This window comes from Stigmatopora argus, chromosome 1 (genome assembly GCF_051989625.1).
Source record: "Stigmatopora argus isolate UIUO_Sarg chromosome 1, RoL_Sarg_1.0, whole genome shotgun sequence".
In the NCBI taxonomy this organism is placed as follows: domain Eukaryota; kingdom Metazoa; phylum Chordata; class Actinopteri; order Syngnathiformes; family Syngnathidae; genus Stigmatopora; species Stigmatopora argus.
In genome coordinates, this window is record NC_135387.1 from 26,763,370 (window position 1) to 26,783,351 (window position 19,982).

Sequence of the window (19,982 nt, forward strand, 5' to 3'; positions counted from 1 at the left end):
AGGATTCTCTTGAAAGTTGAAGACTATCACAAAGATAGCAGCCAATCAAATTCCAAGGATGATTGATTGTCTACAGCTGACTAAACGGAGAATGAAGAGTGGGGAAATGACATATTTGCAGCGCGGTGGATGAGTGGTTGAGTGGTTAGCGCCCTGGCCTCACGATTCAAGCCGCTAACCATTTTAGTCACTTTTTGTTCCTACTTATTAATGTGAACACTTATTCATGTGAACTACTTATCTATGTTGACTATTTCAATTGAATGCTTTTGTTGTTGTCATAAAAGTAAACTGATATTTAAAGCTTTGTGAAATGCACAAATAATAAATCAATAAGTAAACAATAAATAATAAATGAGTAACAATAAATAATAAATAAGTAACAATAAATAATAAATAAGTAATAAATACATAATAAATAGGTAGTCAACAGCACAAATAAGTAGGGAAGTGGAGAACTAACAAAAACAAACAAACAGACAAATAAATAACAATAAATAATCAATAAATAAGTAATAAATACATAATAAATAGGTAGTCAACAACACAAATAAGCAAATAAACCGATAAATAATCAATCAATAATTATAAATGATTTAAAAAATAAATAATAAATAAGTAGTCAACAATATAAATAAGTAGGAAAGTGGACAAATAACAACAACAAATAAACCGATAAATAATCAATCGATAATTATAAATGAGTAATAAATAAATAATAAATAAGTGTCAACAATATAAATAAGTAGGAAAGTGGACAAATAACAGCAAATATACAAATAAACAGATCAATAATCAATCAATAATATAAATAAGTAATACATAAATAAGTAATAAATAAATAATTAGTCAAAAATATAAGTAGGGAAGTGGACAAATAACAAAAAATAGACAAATATACTGATAAATAATCAATCAATAATTATAAATAAGTAATAAATACATAAATAATACATAGTCAACAATATAAATAAGTAGGGAAGTGGACAAATAACAATAAATAGACTAATAAACTGATAAATAATCAATAATTATAAATAAGTAATAAAAAAGTAGTCAACATTATAGGTCGTAGTCATAAGTAATCAACATGAATAAGTGGTCACAAACAAGTAGGTACAAAAGTAACTCAAGTGGTTATCTATGTTGTCTACCTATTTACGTTGTTGACTACTTATGTATTATTATAATTTGTGCATTTCACGGTGCAGCTTTAAATCTCATTATACTTGTATAATGACAATAAAATCATTCAATTCAATTTAGGATTCAATCCTGTGTCCAACCTTCCTTTGTAGAGTTATCAGGTTCTCCTCAGGCCTTCATGGGTTTTCTCTGGGTACTCCGGCTTCCTCCCCACATCCCCAAAACATGCATGCTAGGCTAGCTGGTTAATCAGGAGCAGCAGGGTGAATAAGAGGCATTTCTTGGGCCTGCCTGGGTTTGTCTGACAGCTGCTGGATTTTAATGACGCTCCACTGATCTCGTTATGCCTCCACGCTCTATCTAGCTTTTCTTCGGCGTCAGCTAAAAAAAAAAAGTGCTCGGGAGTCAATCTCCATCTTGGCCGCGGCAAACTCCTTCGTCGCTCCTTCGCTTTTTATTCATTTTGAAGCGAACGTCGCCGTGGTAACGTTGTACGTATCAAAGTATTGAAGAATGCAAAATCCTATTTGATTTTTTTTTAGTTTGTTTGTTTGTTTTTGTTTCCCTGCAAGTTGAGTCGAGTTGGCGATGTTGAATATTAAAAAGAAGGTGTGCTGCCCTGCCAAATCCAACGGCTGCGGTTCAGTGGAGATTTGGCGTATTATACATCAAGAGCGTGTGGATTTATTGCAGCCTCTCCGGGGATGTGGAGTACTCAAGTATTTTCCTGGGTTGCGCTGCGGCTTAATGGGCCGTTTGCGTTCAACTCCGGCTTTCTTATCTTGGTGTCGGGCGCCAGCTCTCTCGTTTACAAGGACGCAGTGCTCCCGTTCGACACCTTCAAAATGCTTCAAATTAAACTTAACGGTTGCACATGAAGCGCTTCGCCAGCCTGTCGCGGTGTGCAACAAGTCAATTAATCATGCGCTAAATAAAAAACGTCCCATTTTTGGCCTCTTGTGCTTTGAGGAAAAATGTGGGTGTTAAAACTTGGCCCATTGATTGAAGCAAAAACAACCCCAACATCCAAATATAAAAATGTATTGTGTATGCAATTTTGATGACCGTATTTACTCGCATATAAGCCTCACCCTTAAAATGGCCTTAAAATCGTTGAATTTGACATTTTCTCGCGTATAAGCCGCCCCCTGATTCACAATGTTCACCTTCTGGCTTTTCTGGGTCACTTTATGCTCATTTTGAGTCATTTGCTGTTGATTTGGGGGGCATTTCTGGGTCACTTCATGTTCGTTTTTGAGTCATTTTTTGGTGATTTGCGGGTATTTCCGGGTAACTTGCTATTCGGTCGTACCGTATTTACTCGCATATAAGCCGCACCCTGAAAATTGCCTTGAAATTTTTGAATTTTACAATTTCTCTCGTATAAGCCGCCCCTTGATTCACAATTTTCACCTCCTGTCTTTTCTGGGTCACTTTATGCTCATTTTGAGTCATTTGCTGTTGATTTCGGGGCATTTCTGGGTCACTTCATGTTTGTTTTTGAGTCCTTTTTTGGTGATTTGAGGGTATTTCCGGGTAACTTGCTATCCGGTGGTACCGTATATACTGGCATATAAGCCTCACCCTTAAAATTGCCTTAAAATCGTTGAATTTTACAATTTCTCGCGTATAAGCCGCCCCTTGATTCACAATTTTCACCTCCTGGCTTTTCTGGGTCACTTTATGCTCATTTTGAGTCATTTGCTGTTGATTTGGGGGGCATTTCTGGGTCACTTCATGTTCGTTTTTGAGTCATTTTTTGGTGATTTGCGGGTATTTCCGGGTAACTTGCTATTCGGTCGTACCGTATTTACTCGCATATAAGCCGCACCCTGAAAATTGCCTTGAAATTTTTGAATTTTACAATTTCTCTCGTATAAGCCGCCCCTTGATTTACAATTTTCACCTCCTGTCTTTTCTGGGTCACTTTATGCTCATTTTGAGTCATTTGCTGTTGATTTCGGGGCATTTCTGGGTCACTTCATGTTTGTTTTTGAGTCCTTTTTTGGTGATTTGAGGGTATTTCCGGGTAACTTGCTATCCGGTGGTACCGTATATACTGGCATATAAGCCTCACCCTTAAAATTGCCTTAAAATCGTTGAATTTTACAATTTCTCGCGTATAAGCCGCCCCTTGATTCACAATTTTCACCTCCTGGCTTTTCTGGGTCACTTTATGCTCATTTTGAGTCATTTGCTGTTGATTTGGGAGGCATTTCTGGGTCACTTCATGTTCGTTTTTGAGTCATTTTTTGGTGATTTGCGGGTATTTCCGGGTAACTTGCTATTCGGTCGTACCGTATTTACTCGCATATAAGCCGCACCCTGAAAATTGCCTTGAAATTTTTGAATTTTACAATTTCTCTCGTATAAGCCGCCCCTTGATTCACAATTTTCACCTCCTGTCTTTTCTGGGTCACTTTATGCTCATTTTGAGTCATTTGCTGTTGATTTTGGGGCATTTCTGGGTCACTTCATGTTTGTTTTTGAGTCCTTTTTTGGTGATTTGAGGGTATTTCCGGGTAACTTGCTATCCGGTGGTACCGTATATACTGGCATATAAGCCTCACCCTTAAAATTGCCTTAAAATCGTTGAATTTTACAATTTCTCGCGTATAAGCCGCCCCTTGATTCACAATTTTCACCTCCTGGCTTTTCTGGGTCACTTTATGCTCATTTTGAGTCATTTGCTGTTGATTTGGGGGGCATTTCTGGGTCACTTCATGTTCGTTTTTGAGTCATTTTTTGGTGATTTGCGGGTATTTCCGGGTAACTTGCTATTCGGTCGTACCGTATTTACTCGCATATAAGCCGCACCCTGAAAATTGCCTTGAAATTTTTGAATTTTACAATTTCTCTCGTATAAGCCGCCCCTTGATTTACAATTTTCACCTCCTGTCTTTTCTGGGTCACTTTATGCTCATTTTGAGTCATTTGCTGTTGATTTCGGGGCATTTCTGGGTCACTTCATGTTTGTTTTTGAGTCCTTTTTTGGTGATTTGAGGGTATTTCCGGGTAACTTGCTATCCGGTGGTACCGTATATACTGGCATATAAGCCTCACCCTTAAAATTGCCTTAAAATCGTTGAATTTTACAATTTCTCGCGTATAAGCCGCCCCTTGATTCACAATTTTCACCTCCTGGCTTTTCTGGGTCACTTTATGCTCATTTTGAGTCATTTGCTGTTGATTTGGGAGGCATTTCTGGGTCACTTCATGTTCGTTTTTGAGTCATTTTTTGGTGATTTGCGGGTATTTCCGGGTAACTTGCTATTCGGTCGTACCGTATTTACTCGCATATAAGCCGCACCCTGAAAATTGCCTTGAAATTTTTGAATTTTACAATTTCTCTCGTATAAGCCGCCCCTTGATTCACAATTTTCACCTCCTGTCTTTTCTGGGTCACTTTATGCTCATTTTGAGTCATTTGCTGTTGATTTTGGGGCATTTCTGGGTCACTTCATGTTTGTTTTTGAGTCCTTTTTTGGTGATTTGAGGGTATTTCCGGGTAACTTGCTATCCGGTGGTACCGTATATACTGGCATATAAGCCTCACCCTTAAAATTGCCTTAAAATCGTTGAATTTTACAATTTCTCGCGTATAAGCCGCCCCTTGATTCACAATTTTCACCTCCTGGCTTTTCTGGGTCACTTTATGCTCATTTTGAGTCATTAGCTGTTGATTTGGGGGCATTTCTGGGTCACTTCATGTTCGTTTTTGAGTCCTTTTTTGCTGATTTGCGGGTATTTCCAGGTAACTTGCTATTCGGTGGTACCGTATTTACTCGCATATAAGCCGCACCCTGAAAATTGCCTTGAAATTTTTGAATTTTACAAATTCTCGCATATAAGACCCCCCCTGATTCCCAATTTTTTTCATTTTCATGCTTTTAATAGGGAGTACAAATGTGTTACTTCGAAGGGAAAATATTATAAAAATCATCGCACGTGGTATTTCTGAGGTACTGTATGAATCCAAAGCACTTAATTAGGGTCAATATCATAAAGAAGTTAATTTGCGGGTGGGCCGGTGGTACGAGTGGTTAGCGAATCGGCCTCACAGCTCTGGGGTCCTGGGTTCAAATCCAGGGTCGGTCCACCTGTGTGGAGTTTGCATGTTATCCCTGGGCCTGAGTGGGTTTCCTCCGGGTACTCCGGTTTCCTCCCACATTCCAAAAACATGCAAACTCCACACAGATGGACCGACCTGGATTTGAACCCAGGTCTCCTACTGTGTGGCCGACACGCTTACCATTCATCCACTGGGCCACAATTCAAATAGTGATGACGAATCTGTGAGTGTCTTAATCATTTTTTTAATCCTCTTTGACACGATTCCACCATTTAATTAGCGTTACAAAACCCGCGACAGTGGGACTTTCAACTAAATAAATGTTGCGTTTCCAACATGGCCGACACTGCCCGTTCTGCGACAGAGGGTCTTTAAAATGGCTCGCCTTGGGGAATATAAGTGCCATTCTCAAAGATTGACAGTCGGCCACTCGAGTGCCACGTGAACAGACGCGGCGGGAGGCCAATTATATTCGGCTGTGACGGAGAGTTGCCGTCGGGATTCGTGCGTCACCCCCAGGCGGAGCCTGATGCATTTCCACTGACCAATGAAATGTGGGAAAACATCAGTGTTTAGAGCACAGGTGTCAAAGTGGCGGCCCGGGGGCCAAATCTGGCCCGCCGCATCATTTTGTGCGGCCCGAGAAAGTAAATCTTGAGTGCCGACTTTCTGTTTTAGGATCAAATTCAAATGAAGATTATAGATGTAGTATATTATATTTCCTGATTTTCCCCTTTTTAAATCAATCATTGCAATTTTTGATCAATTTGTTTCTGTTGTGTTTTTAGCATTTTGTAAAATCTAAAAATAAATATACAACATTTTTCCATTTGCCACTTTAAAAAAATATTTTGTTTCCATTTGAAATAAAAAACATGATTAAAAGACATTTTCCAATACGAAGAAAAAAAGCTCAAATAAACATTGCTTTAGATCCATAAAAACAGACCATTTAGGGCTTTTGATCCAGTTCTTTTAATCCAATTTAAAAAGAAATTGAAAAATCTAGATATTAGATCTAAAAAACGGGATTGAACCCTCGATCTCGGAACCGTGAGGCGAAGGTGGTAATCACTGGACCACTAATCCACCTCCTCTGTTTGTATTAACTAATATGGAGATTTTGAAAAGTATAGAATTAAAAAAATGCTTAATAATGTTCTATATCACATGTGTCAAAGTGGCGGCCCGGGGCCCAAATTTGGCCCTGCCGCATCATTTTGTGTGGCCCGGGAAAGTCAATCATGAGTGCCGACTTTCTGTTTTAGGATCAAATTCAAATGAAGAGTATAGATGTATATTACATTTCCTGATTTCCCCCCTTTTAAATCAATAATTGGAATTTTTTTCTCTTTTTAGTTCAAAAATCATTTGAAAAATCTAAAAATATATTTAAAAAAGCTAAAATAAACATTGTTTTAGATCTATAAAAAAACTGAATATTCAGGGATTTTAATCCAGTTCTTTTAATCCATTTATTAAAAAAAATCTAAATATTATATCTAAAATGGTCCGGCCCACATGAAATGGCGTTGACGTTAATGCGGCCCGCGAACCAACCCTGAGTTTGACACCCCTGTTTTCGAGGCATTTTTCCACTAAAATGTTATTTTGGTTCAGACTTTTTAATAAGCTCAGTTCAATTATCGGAGGAAGGTGGCGACGCAAACGTGGGCTCGTGGCGTGTCTTGGCCATCCGACACGTGTTCTTCCCTGCTGTGACAGCCAAAGCGCCCGTTTCCACGGACACGAGCGCACGCACTTATTTGGCTGCCAGCCCCCATTTAAGCTACTTCACGCTAACCCTCTGGATTGCTCGCTCATGCTTCGCGACACTTAATTGCCGCCCAAACGCGAGGCGGGATGCGTGTCCATTTGGGAAAAGTCCCCGATCAAACGATCGCTGCCAACTTTCCCCGTCAAAATGGACATCTAGCGCTGTCAATGGCGACAGATGAATTCAAACTAGGGATGTCCCCATCGCAAATCGCGCCGGATTTGTGTCATTTAGCAAAGATGGGAATCAAAGGTTGAGTTTATTTTTTTATTTTTTTGGTCATTTTTTTAAGTATTAACTCATTGGTGATAGCCGTCCTATCAATTTAGTCCTTCTCTAAATGGCATGGTATTTTTATAATATGAATAAAATATTAGCTGTTTTTTTCCAGTTTTTTCCTTTTTAATTCAAAAATGAAATGGTTAAAAAGTTGTAAAGCAAATGTTAAATGATTCCCCCGACTTAATATTTTTTTAAAGTCATGCCCGATTGCGTCATTTCACAAAGATGGGAATCGGGCGACAAAAATTACGTTTTTAAATATTTTTATTTTTTCAATTTTTATTTTTAATCATTTTTTCAAGTAGTAACTCATTGGCGATAGCCTTCCTATCAATTTAGTCCTTCTCCAAATGGCACAGTATTTTTATAATGTAAATAAAGTATTAGCTTTTTTTTTTCTTCTGTTTTTCCTTTTTAATTCAAAAATGAAATGGTTAAAAGTTAAAAAGTTAAAAAGCAAATGTTTAATGATTCTCCCCCACTTAATATTTTTTTTAAATCGGGCCCAATTGTGTCATTTCGCAAAGATGGGAATCCGGCGACCAAAAAATGTTTTTAAAATTTTATTTTTTATCATTTTTTCAAGTATTAACTCATTGGCGTATGTGAATAAAATATTAGCTGTTTTTTTTTTTCTTTTTTTTCCTTTTTAATTCAAAAATGAAATGGTTAAAAGTTAAAAGCAAATGTTTAATGGTTCTTCCCCACTTAATAATTTTTGAAAATGTATTTTTTTAATAACCAAAAATAATATACAATATAATATATATAATATATTTCTATCAAGAGGCACTATAAGAGGATAAGGACAAATGTTCATGTCTATAATATTCAATACCTTTGACAACCGAGTGCATAATCATTTTATGTTTATTTCCCTCATGCTGGAAACAGGACAACTTAAAAAAAAAAAAACCTGATTACCATTCTGTTACACAACAACCCGCATTTCTCTGGTGCATTAAAAGTCACAAGCGTGGAACAAATTATACCATCATTCTCAATTAACGGGTCTTCCCTGCAAAAAAATGCAAATTCCCAAACGCTCCATTAACTGCTTCAACACAAGTGAGGCACCAAAGAAATCTGAAAGCTTTGCCACAGGTGCACAGGGGTGCAAATTCAATTCTTTATCTATGGATTCAAAATGAAAAAAACTGAGCTAAGCATTTTCTTGAAAAGTCCGTCTTGAAAATGGCTTTGACAGTAAATGTGCAAAAAAATCAATTTCTTCTCCTTCAGCCATTGCGGGCTGACAAAACCGCAATTAAATCAACACAACAATATATTTGCTTGTGCAGCTCGCTCCGGATACAGTTTGGTAGCTCTGGCTCGTCCACTCTATCACTAGCCAATCATAGTTGGTGAAAGCGATGACGTATCCCTACGCCTGCGAGAAGGCCTTGGTGTCACCAAATCAAATTCTGATTGGTTAAAGCAACAGTCTTATCGACGCTTGTTTAATGCAGCAGAGCCTGCAGAACTGATTGTGAAGGCCTTGAGGCAGATTTCTGACCCTGGCAACAAATAATGGCTGAAATGTGATTGGTTAAATGCTTCAATATGAAAACAAACATCTGGAAGCAGTGCAACCAGGGGGAAAAGCAATGGAAGGAAGCTAACAGACAATTTGGAATTATTTAATTTTTGATGGACAAAATATAATATGATTCAGATATTTCTTAGGCCAGCAGAGAAGGCCTTGAAGGCCCTGACGGCACACCACTGGTACAATGTCCTATTCCATAGGGAGGCATTAATACCAACCACTACATTGCCATTAGGTAAAAATGTCTTAAATGTGGAGAAAAGGAGAGACGAGGAAAGTCGATAAGCGAACCTTTCCTCCATTCATTCTTCATGGCTTGCTGATGATCTGTGAACAAGCAGAAAGGCTTTAAATGGCTTTTGCCAGCCTTTCAATCTGTTACACTATATTACACGCTCGCATGGGGGAAAATGACCAATGAGCATTGTTGTTGAAATCGCAACTTTGCTGGATGCGTTGACTGGAACGAAGAAAATAGCCAAAATGCTGTGTGTGTGTGTGTGTGTGTAAAATGCTTTCCATTCCCACTGATGAGGGAAATAACAGCGATTGGTAGTTGCATTAGAGGACAAACATTGTCTACATCTCCCATGTATAATGTGTTGAAAGCATGCTACTGTTGAGAATTTCAGGCTATTGTTTTTATTTTTATTTTTTTTAATAGGAAATATTCATAGGATTATTAAAAAATAAATCTTCCATTGTCAGAGTAAATTAGCATTTTTATTATCATTAATGGTGATGTATGTCAAAAATCCATTTAAATTGAGTGGGCCAGCAACATTAAACCACTCAGTTAAGAGTAGAGAACTACAAAATTATATCAAATAGGGCTGCAGCAATTAATTGGATAAGTAATCGTTTAATTAGTCCGATTAGATAAGTAATCAGATAATTTAATGGGTTGAGAATAATCCAAGTTGGTCCACCTGTGTGGAGTTTGCATGTTCTCCCCAGGCCTGCGTGGGTTTTCTCCGGGTACTCCATTTCCTGCCACATTCCAAAGATATGCATGATAGGCTGATTGGACTCTCTAAATTGCCGGTATGAGCGTGAATGGTTGTTTGTCCTCTGGCTCGGAGTCAGCTGGGATAGGCTCCAGCACCCCTCGCAACCCCAGTGAGGGTAAAGTGGTTCAGAAAATGAGATGAGATGGGTCGCAGAATAATTTTAGATGTAAAACAAGTGTTTATGTTGTACTGTGCAAACTATTTATAGAAATTCAAATGCTACATTTTGCATTCATAAATTAATTCAACACAAACTTTTCACATTTTCTGCTGTTATTCACTCACTGACACCGATTGAAACAGTTTCATGCAAAAAAAGGGAATTATACAGCATATCAAAAGTAAGCAGATTACTTGATTTAGCATTGACAATGTACCTACAGTAAGTAGTACATAAGACTCATCTGCTAGCGTAGCAATTAGCCACTCGCGACTAACACTAGCCTTGTGCTAATTGCTAATGAGCATGATATCTATACAAGAACGATAGTATAACAACTTACAATGACATTCAAAATTCTTGAACAGTTTTTTTTCTTTTTTTAATGAAATCTCAAACAAGACAGTTCACCAAACTCACACAGCGACATCTACAGAATCTTTAATTTAGTGCATACAAAAAGCGCACCGATTGATTGGGCACTCCATCCACTTTGGGGAAAATTTTAGACTTTTAAGTGTGCCCTATATGAGTAAATATATGCCGCGTAGAATTTGTATTGTTTATTATCACTTAAGGGGAATTGCAATCATTAATAAGGGGAGCAATTGGCCGAGTTGACAGGTATGCTATTACCTCCCCGATGGATCGGCTTACTTCTAGCGCCAGCTAGCATAACATTTCGCTAGCGGCGCCATTTACTTCCGCTCTCTCTGTTTCCGCGTGCTATTAGGCCGCCAAATATTCAAGTGTAGACCACCGATCACTTTCCCATCCCTCCGCCTCGTCCCCCTTTTTATCTCGGCGATAAGAATTTGCGATATGTGAATTTTTGATGGCGTTACATAAGCCCGCCGTGACCCCCGGAGACCCGCGTCCTCCTTTCGGCGCGTTATAAACAAACGTTTGGGAGGGGGAAAAGCAAAGAATCTAAGCGAGCGGAGAACGTCGGCCATCGCGGGGGAAAGCGAGTCGGCGGAATGGGTCGTCGAAAGATAGCGGACCGCTAGCGAACGCCGCGGAAAAGCCTGTAGGGGGAGATCTTCTCGACGCGGGGTGCATCGTTGCTTTTTCTCTGATCTGGTTGTGTTGTGATGCCAGACAAGAACACTCTGGGGCAACGACGGGTGCCACTGGAGAAGTAGCGCATCTGCAGCTGGTATGCAAATGAGGTGTACACTGAGAGGATTGTGGTATCAAAGCGGGAGAGCCATGACAGGAAATTGAGGAGCTTGTAAAAGAGGGACGAGGTCGTGGGCAATAAGTCCGTAAATTTGCGATGGTCTACCGTTAATCATGCCCTCCCGTTTCGAAGAAACACTGTGGATAACATAAAGTATGGAAGAGGGTTAGCGCCAAAACAAAAGGTGGCGAAAGATTTCGATTTTGAATTCAGAATTGTGCCTTTAAAATCAGATTTCTGACTGAAATCTCCGAAATTGAAATGAATTGAATGCTGTTATTGTTATGACACTAGTATAAATAGATTTGAAGCTGGGTGTTCCCTGCCTAGAGCTCAAAGTTGGATGGGATAGGCCCCAGCACCCCTGTCCCTTGTGAGGATAAGTGGTACGGAAAATTAATGGTTATGGGCTATCAGCAACAAAATATACCTCAGCAAAGTTGATATTGTAAAATGTAGACTTATATCTGCATTTAAAACATGAAAAATGATCAGAATTGGAATCTATAACCCTTATAAAGTGTGATTTATGGGTGTGAGTGTGTGTGTATGTTACGATTCTCTTGTTATGTTTGTCCAAACCGTGCAACGTAGAGAGTTGAATTTTTTTACGGTGACCAGAAACGGCTGTTCTTCACCTTCTCTGAGTGTGTAAACGCAAACTTTTATTTGTTTAACACCCATTTTTCAGAAGAGATTTTTTTTAATAGCGCAACAATTGTCTTTTGGTTCTAAACAAGCAGGTGGGAACGCCCCCCCTGTTTGTAACCATTGAAATATGTAATGGATTGACATAAGTAATATATCTATTTACTATCACTATAGTTTAGTACTAAACCTGTCCAATGAGGTACTCGGACGTTTCGTCGAAAGACGTTTGGTCCCCGGACGTTTGGTCCCCGGACGTTTTGTCCCCCGGACATTTGGTCGACCGGACGTTTGGTCGAACGAACGTTTGGTAGAACGGACGTTTGGTCGAACGAACGTTTGGTAGAACGGACGTTTGGTTGCTGGGTTGTTACTGTTGAAACCAGCTCTCAAAATTATGATCATGAGAGAGAGTGAGTTTAATATCTAAATATCTAATATCAAAATATCAAAAGTAAACTCTCTGTTATAATTTGACAGCGAGCGAACCCGGCGACCAAACGTCCGTTCGACCAAACGTCCGTTCGACCAAACGTCCGTTCGACCAAACGTCCGTTCGACCAAACGTCCGGTCACGGTCCAAGGTACTTGGACATTTCGTCGAAAGACGTTTGGTCCCCCGGACGTTTGGTCCACGTTTGGACCACAAAAAAGCCAAGAAAATCACAACTAAAATCACTTATTATTATATTTTTTATATTAATTAATTAATGTAAAATAAAATACTGAAAAGCTACACGTCCTACATTGATTGCAAATAATCGAGCAACACTAGTTGTAAAATCTAACAAATAACAGCATGTAAGCTGAACTTAACCTTCTTGTGCGGGTCATATTCAATCATATTTTCAGCATTTGCTGCGGGCCCATTAAAAACTGGGCCACGGGCCACAGACGGCTCCCGCCCGGGCTTTCATTTAAAGTACCTCTGCGTTAATAGAACAAAGCTACGGGTGTTACCGTAACCTTGCTATGACGCTAATTAATTGGTCACCCCCTTACCTGAGGCTCATCTTTTTTTGATCGCTTCTGCCAGCTGACATGATCGCGATCATTAGGTCCTCGCTTGCCTGCATGGTTCTTACAAGACGGCTCTGTATCCCGCTAATGAGGCCGACTCCCCGCATCCGTGTGCCAAAACAGACCGGCCTCGTCTTGATTGGCGCCTCATTTATTTATTTGGCATCATTAAAGGAAACTCTAGATCTCCTTTTTGACTGCATTGCCCGTTGAACTGATTTCGGGAATTTACAGCATGTCCTCATTAGCCTTAGCGATGAGCTAAAGCGTGTGCTAACGGACTCAAAAAGCAGGTTTGGGTAACGTAGCTCAAAAAGTGACTGATTGAAGAGTAGCATTTCGCCAGCACAATATTACTGATGACTTGTTAGCTGTGGCTCAGGGGTCCGCAACCAAATTTGTGGAGCTGCTAATTTGGTTTTAGGATCCCCGCATCGTGTCCATGCTTCGTTAACCTGAAGTGCGAGTCAAGTTGGCCAGAGTGGTACTTGGCGGTTGAGGTGCTATTACACCCAATACGGTATTTTCTCACATATAAGCCGTATTTGTCACTCAAAAAAATGATGACTGAATCGAGGGTGCGGCTTATATGCGCACAAATTAGACTTGACATGCAAAAAACTGCAAGGTGACAAAGACAGAGAGGGTTGTGGTATTATTTATGGCACCTAAATGGTTAACAAATTTCCATAAAGCAGGGGTCCCCAAACCGGTCCTCGAGGGCCGCTGTGGGTGCAGGTTTTTGTTCCAACTGACCCAGCACAGATACTTTGACCAATGAGTTTTCTGCAGAAAACAAGAAGCACCAGACTGCAATCCACTGATTGCACTTGTAGGACACCAGATTGGTGAAAAAAAGGTGTCCTCTTTCTGGGTTGGAATGAAAACCCGCACCCACTGCGGCCCTTTATGGAATAGTTTGGAGACCACTGCCATAAAGCATTGAAGGACAATGTGAGAACCCAAAAAATATATTTAAAAAAAAATAATTGTATTAAAATATACAGCTAAGAATGAGAAATTCCTAAAACATGAAATGATCCAAAGGAAAAAAAATACAATATAGAACAGGGGTGTCAGACTCGGGTTGGTTCGCGGGCCGCGTTAATGTCAACTCGATTTCATGTGGGCCGGACCATTTTAGATATAATATTTAGATATTTTTTTTAATAAATGGATTAACAGAACTGGATTAAAGGCCCTGAATATTCAGTTTTTTTATAGATCTAAAACAATGTTTATTTTAGCTTTTTTAAATATTTTTAGATTTTACAAAATGATTTTTGAACTAAAACACAGAAGAAAATTGATTAAAAAATTACAATTATTGATTTAAAAGGAGGAAAATCAGGAAATTCAATATACATCTCTACTCTTCATTTTAATTTGATCCTAAAACAGAAAGTCAGCACTCATGATTTACTTTCCCGGGCCACACAAAATGATGCGGCGGGCCAGATTTGGCCCCCGGGCCGCCACTTTGACACGTGATATAGAACACTATTAAGCATTTTTTTTAATTCTATACTTTTCAAAATATCCATATTAGTTAATACAAACATAGAAGGAGGAGGTGCATTAGTGGTCCAGTGATTACCACCTTCGCCTCACGGTTCTGAGATCGAGGGTTCAATCCCTTGTGGGTTCTGATCTTCCTGTGTGGGGTTTGCATGTTATACTGCGTGGGTTTTCTCCGGGTACTCCAGTTTCCTCCCCCTGCCAAAAACATGCATGCTAGGCTAATTGTACGCTAAATTGTCCCTGGCTATGAATGATTGGTTCTTTGTCTTGTTTTGCCCTACGATTGGCTAAACGCCTACCTTCTCCCCACAGTTGGCTAGGATAGGCTCCAGCACCCTTGTGAGGTTGTGCGGTACAAAAAATGACTGAATGAAATTAAATGAAGGAGTTTAGAATTAATTCCGACGACTCGGTGTCACGGTCAACGTGAGCCAATGAGGTAGCAATTAAACTGGTCTTGACTTTCCTGGTTTGGAATTTCATGAAAACGTTGCTCCCCAGTAACTCTCTGCCTTGTTATATCACGGCGCCCCTCGTTATTATGCGCACCCTCATCAAAATTCAAATATGCAGTCCGCTTGGCTTACCCGCAGTGATGGGTAACTTGTCGGCAGGGTATTGCAATCAGCTGTTGGATTGGACGCCGGCCTTCGAGGCGGAGGAATGGCTCGCGCCGGGCCTCAGCGGGGCTCCACGCTCTGCCCGTTTTGTCACCAATGGCGGGATTGCCCGTGACCTTGGCGGCTTTCTCACGGGAGGAATTTAAGCGTGCCGCGGGCAACGAACGAATGGCGTCGGAGTCAATTGAGCTCAGATGATGCTTCTTTTTATATTATTATTAGTTATTACTGGAAATATCTTAAAGTGCCGTGGGTGGCCCAATGGAGGTTGGTTAGCACGTCTGCCTCGCAGTTCTGAGATCAAGGGTTTAATTCCCTGTGGGTTGCGATCTTCCTGGGTGGAGTTTGCATGTTGTTTTGCGTGGCTTTTCTCTGTGTACTCTGGTTTTCTCACACATCCCCAAAACATGCACGCTAGGCTAATTGTGCGCTATATTGTTCTGGCTGTAAGTGATTGGTCATTTGATCGCTGCCGTCTTGCCAATCAAACTGGATTGGACGTCTATTGTTTCGACATTTATATGAATTTTTAATTGAATAATTTGCAGTCTCACAAAATGCAGTCTAAAAATGCTCAAAAGAACTACGTGTAAGTACAGTGGTACCTCAACCTACGATCAGCTCGTGGTACGACGAAAAATTTGATCGAATAATTCGCCCGCGATACGATCAAAATTTCGAGATGCGAGAAAGCCAGGTGGCCATGACATGAGAGGCTGTTTATATAAAGTTATCCAATCGAATCCAATCATTGTAGCACACTTTTTTTGCCGCATCTCTTTCGTGTATTACAGATATCTACGAGCACTGAACCATTTATTCAGGCAAGTTTCGACCAGGAAACGCACAACGCGCATGCGCGGGCAAAAAGAGGGCTTTCTGGGTAATAAAGTATACTCGTGCACACAACACCCATAGGCAGTGGCACCCTTTCTCAGAATAAAACCTCATTACCCACAATCAATACGTGGGTAGGCTGAGCTGTTGCGTTTTTCCTTCTTTAGCCTGTTAGCTCCCGCGATCGCTCATTCAAGACTATTTCTCGTTGGCAAGTGGTCGTGCGTAATCCCATTGTGAGGACATTTGTGTGCATCATTTTTGGAATAATTTGAAGGAAATACAACACGTATTGTCCAATCGTGGCAATTAGCTATTGGTGTTGGTGGAGGCGTGGCAAACCGCTAACCCAGAAAACAAAGGTAAAAAAAAGATTGAAACAAAATTAGAATTCAGTTTTGTGTAAAGTTACATTAAACGTATGTTTGAGTGTGTCTGTATATATTAATCCAAGTTAATTTAAATGTGTTCGTTTACGAGTGCCGCGGATAAAGTCTGTTGGAACGAATTAATTTGTTTTCAGTTCATTTCAATGGGAAACGTTTGCTCGAGTTACGAAAAGCTCGACATACGATCTCAGTCTCGGAACGGATTACGATCGTATGTCGAGGTACCACTGTATACAAAAGTTTAAATGATGAGTTCCAGTTCTCCCAGTCAAACACGATTGGACATCTGTCACTAATAACTACCGTCGATGAGTTAAAGATTAACCAACCTACGTACAAATTCCAAATTGAATAGTAATAGTAACAAGAACAAGTAATCAAAAAATACTCCAAAGTATTTCAAGCATACAAACAATCGAACGGACACCGCCAGCCCTCCCATTCAAACAGGATTGGACATCCATTGGCAGCCGATCAGTTAAAGATTAGCCGACATGCATACGAATCACGACTTGAATGATGTACAGAAGGCTCACAAGAAGTACTACTTGATAAGTATAAAAAACAAATAATTAACTACAAGGACCAGCAGTCAATGATCACTTTTCAGTGCCATTGACGGCGATAGACGTCCAATCGTAGCTATTGGTGTTGGTGCCACTCATTCAATTTTTGTTGCCGGGGAAAGAAATCTGAAATTGGAGACTTTACGTGAGAACATAAACGAAATGAAATACTGCACTGTTTCACGTTTGCAGCAGCTGGCAGGCAACTTTCCATTTTTATGGAATGGCTGCTCCATTTTTCTTCTTTTCTTGGAATGATGACCATCACCTTCCACTCCTTTTTGCCAGAATTGAATAGCTCGGAGATAGCAAGTATAAGACAATCGGTTCGGGGACTAAGCCGCACTTCGGGAGGACAAAAGGCTGCAAAAATTAACAGTGTGGGAAATAAAATAAAATAAAAAACAACGTTGAAAAAAAGGTCAGTGCTGATATCTGCTGTTTTTGCATAATCTCCTCATTTTATCATTAGCATTGCAGCGATATCAATATCACAAGATCAAAATCAATGTTTTAAAAAAACGGTATTGGTGCAATTCTATTAGTAAAACTTTGAGCATAATATATAGCAATGTTCATGTAAAAAAAAAAAAACTTTATTGGTATCCGGCAAAGGTAAGGTTGCAAAATCGGTATCCCAAAAAGCAGTTTTTGTGCGCCATTATTATTTAGCAAAGATTGAGCACAGTGTTTGGAAATGTACAAGTTTAAATGGCCCATGCCAAATTGCTTTGGTAAAGCAAATCAGTATTGGTAAAATAATGTTTTACTTGATGACTAGCAATGTATGTGTTTAAAAAAACAACAACAACAACATATCAGTTGATACCATGATGCTCTGTTATTGGTATCCGGAAAAAAAACACAGTATTAGTGCAACACTAATAATGAGCCACATTTTAGCTCGATGACTAGCAACGTATTGGTTTTAAAAAAAACAGAGTATCGGTTCGGCAACGACTGACACCATGATGCTTTGTAGCGTCATCGTTATTGTTATCTAGCAGGGCGGTCCGTGCATTTTCTTGTAGCGCCTTCAACGAATCAATCCAACCCTCAAAAACTATTTTATGGCTATAAAACCTCTACTGCAGCTACAGCTGCGACACACAAAATAATCAATAAATCAATGCACAAAAATTGGGTAAAATCCACTTTCTAGCAGCATTTAATGATTAAATACAAATACTGGAGCTTTTCAGATATCAGAACCGGGCCTACAATTGAAATATTTAGGAATATAGCCATATTTTACTCAAGGGCTTGAGGCAGATTTTTGACCCTGGCAACAAATAATGGCTGAAATGTGATTGGTTAAATGCTTCAATATGAAAACACACATCTGGAAGCAGTGCAACCAGGGGGAAAAGCAATGAAAGGAAGCTAACAGACAATTTGGAATTATTTAATAAGTATTCATGGACAAAATATAATATATGATTCAGATATTTCTTAGGCCAGCACAGAAGGCCTTGAAGGCCCTGACGGCCCGCCACTGTGACAGTATCAGTGCAACACTAATACTGGGCCACATTTTAGCCCAATGACTAGCAATGTATCGGTTTTAAAAAACGAAAAAGTATCAATTTAGCATCGGCCAACGCCGCAATGCTTTTTAGCGTCATCATAATTGTTATCTAAAAAAAAACAGCAGCACTAATAACAAGCACGATGGCTAGCAATGTATGTCTCTTTAAAAAAAAAATCAAACGTTGTGTTCGGTCGAGTATCGGCCTACACGCCACGTGACACACAACAATGCAAAAAAGTTTGGGCGCAACACGACTTCTCATCTCTCAGCCTGAATATTTTCCGCCTAGCTCTCGTTTTGAGAGGGTGATGGAGCGTGACGCCCAAACCATGCCACGGTGTCTATCGTGGACCGCCGAGGATCTGAGTCACCAACTTGGAACGCCCACGCGGCCGCCAATACGATGCGGCGGAAACGGGCGAGAGGAGAGGCGAGCGAGGCGAGGACGGGCAGCGAGCGAGGCCTGTGCCGGCACCCCCGCCCCCCTCCCGCTCCTCCCCCACGGGTGTTTTGTAGCCGTGTGGGTGAGAGCGCAATGCAGCACTTGTTCTCGATGTTGACGCGCGAGGTTTCATCACCTCCCGAGGCGCTCTGTTCCGCGATAGGATTACTACTGGGAATTGTGGGAATCCGGGAAGGCCATTTCCCCATTGTGCCGCTCGCTGTCTGGGGAAAGCAAAATATAATAAGATGACTTTACATCTGTTTAGCCAATGGCAAGACAGGATATTAGCTGAAAGGCTAGCGGGTAAATTAGCAAGGCAAGGTATCTTAATAATCATCTTTCTTTTCCCAGGAGTTCATCTGATCGATATGGGCTTTTAGAGGTGTAAAAGGGGTGTCAAACATATGGCCCGGGGGCCCGGAAGCATTGCTTTTTGAATGGAGAACTAAATATTTGCTGTTAAAATTGTTGGCGCTTTTCATGTAAAAAACAAAGTGGTTTTTCTGAAATGGTTTTATTACATTTTTTAAAACAGGGGGTTTCAACAACATTAGAGATCCAATTCACTTAAACTGGCTGTGAATGCTCATCTTTCAGTCCCATTGACATCGCTAGACGTCCAATCTATTTTGACTGGGCGGGGCCAATGAACATTGGACCTCCTTTTTAAATTTTTTTTAAGAGACCCAAATTTGGTAGTCTAATGACTGCACCAAAACTCCATAGACTATTTATTTTATTTTTTATTTTATTTGATTATTTTGATTATTTTATGTATTTCATAGATTTCATGGATTTTATTTATTTTATTTATTTTATTTACTTCATTTACTTCATTTACTTCATTTACTTCATTTACTTCATTTACTTCATTTACTTCATTTACTTCATTTACTTCATTTACTTCATTTAACTCATTTAACTCATTTAACTCATTTAACTCATTTAACTCAATTAACTCAATTAACTCATTTAACTCTTAACTCATTTAACTCTTAACTCATTTAACTCTTAACTCATTTAACTCATTTAACTCTTAACTCATTTAGCTCATTTAGCTCATTTAGCTCTTAATTCTTTTAATTCATTTATTTTATTTATTTATTGATGACTACTTATTTATTGATTGTTCTTGTTCTCATTTATCGATTATTTCATTGTTGCTATTTGTGTGCTTTGTGGTGAAGCATTAAATCTCATTATACTTACATAATGACTATCAAAGA

The 19,982-nt window shown here is 39.6% G+C and overlaps 1 protein-coding gene across 2 annotated transcripts in view; it reads left to right on the top strand.

Annotated features, from left to right (window-relative positions):
- LOC144084624 (interleukin-1 receptor accessory protein-like 1) overlaps positions 1-19,982 on the top strand; it is a 75,575-nt gene that overhangs the window by 17,413 nt on the left and 38,180 nt on the right. The gene's annotated exons all lie outside the window — the stretch shown is intronic.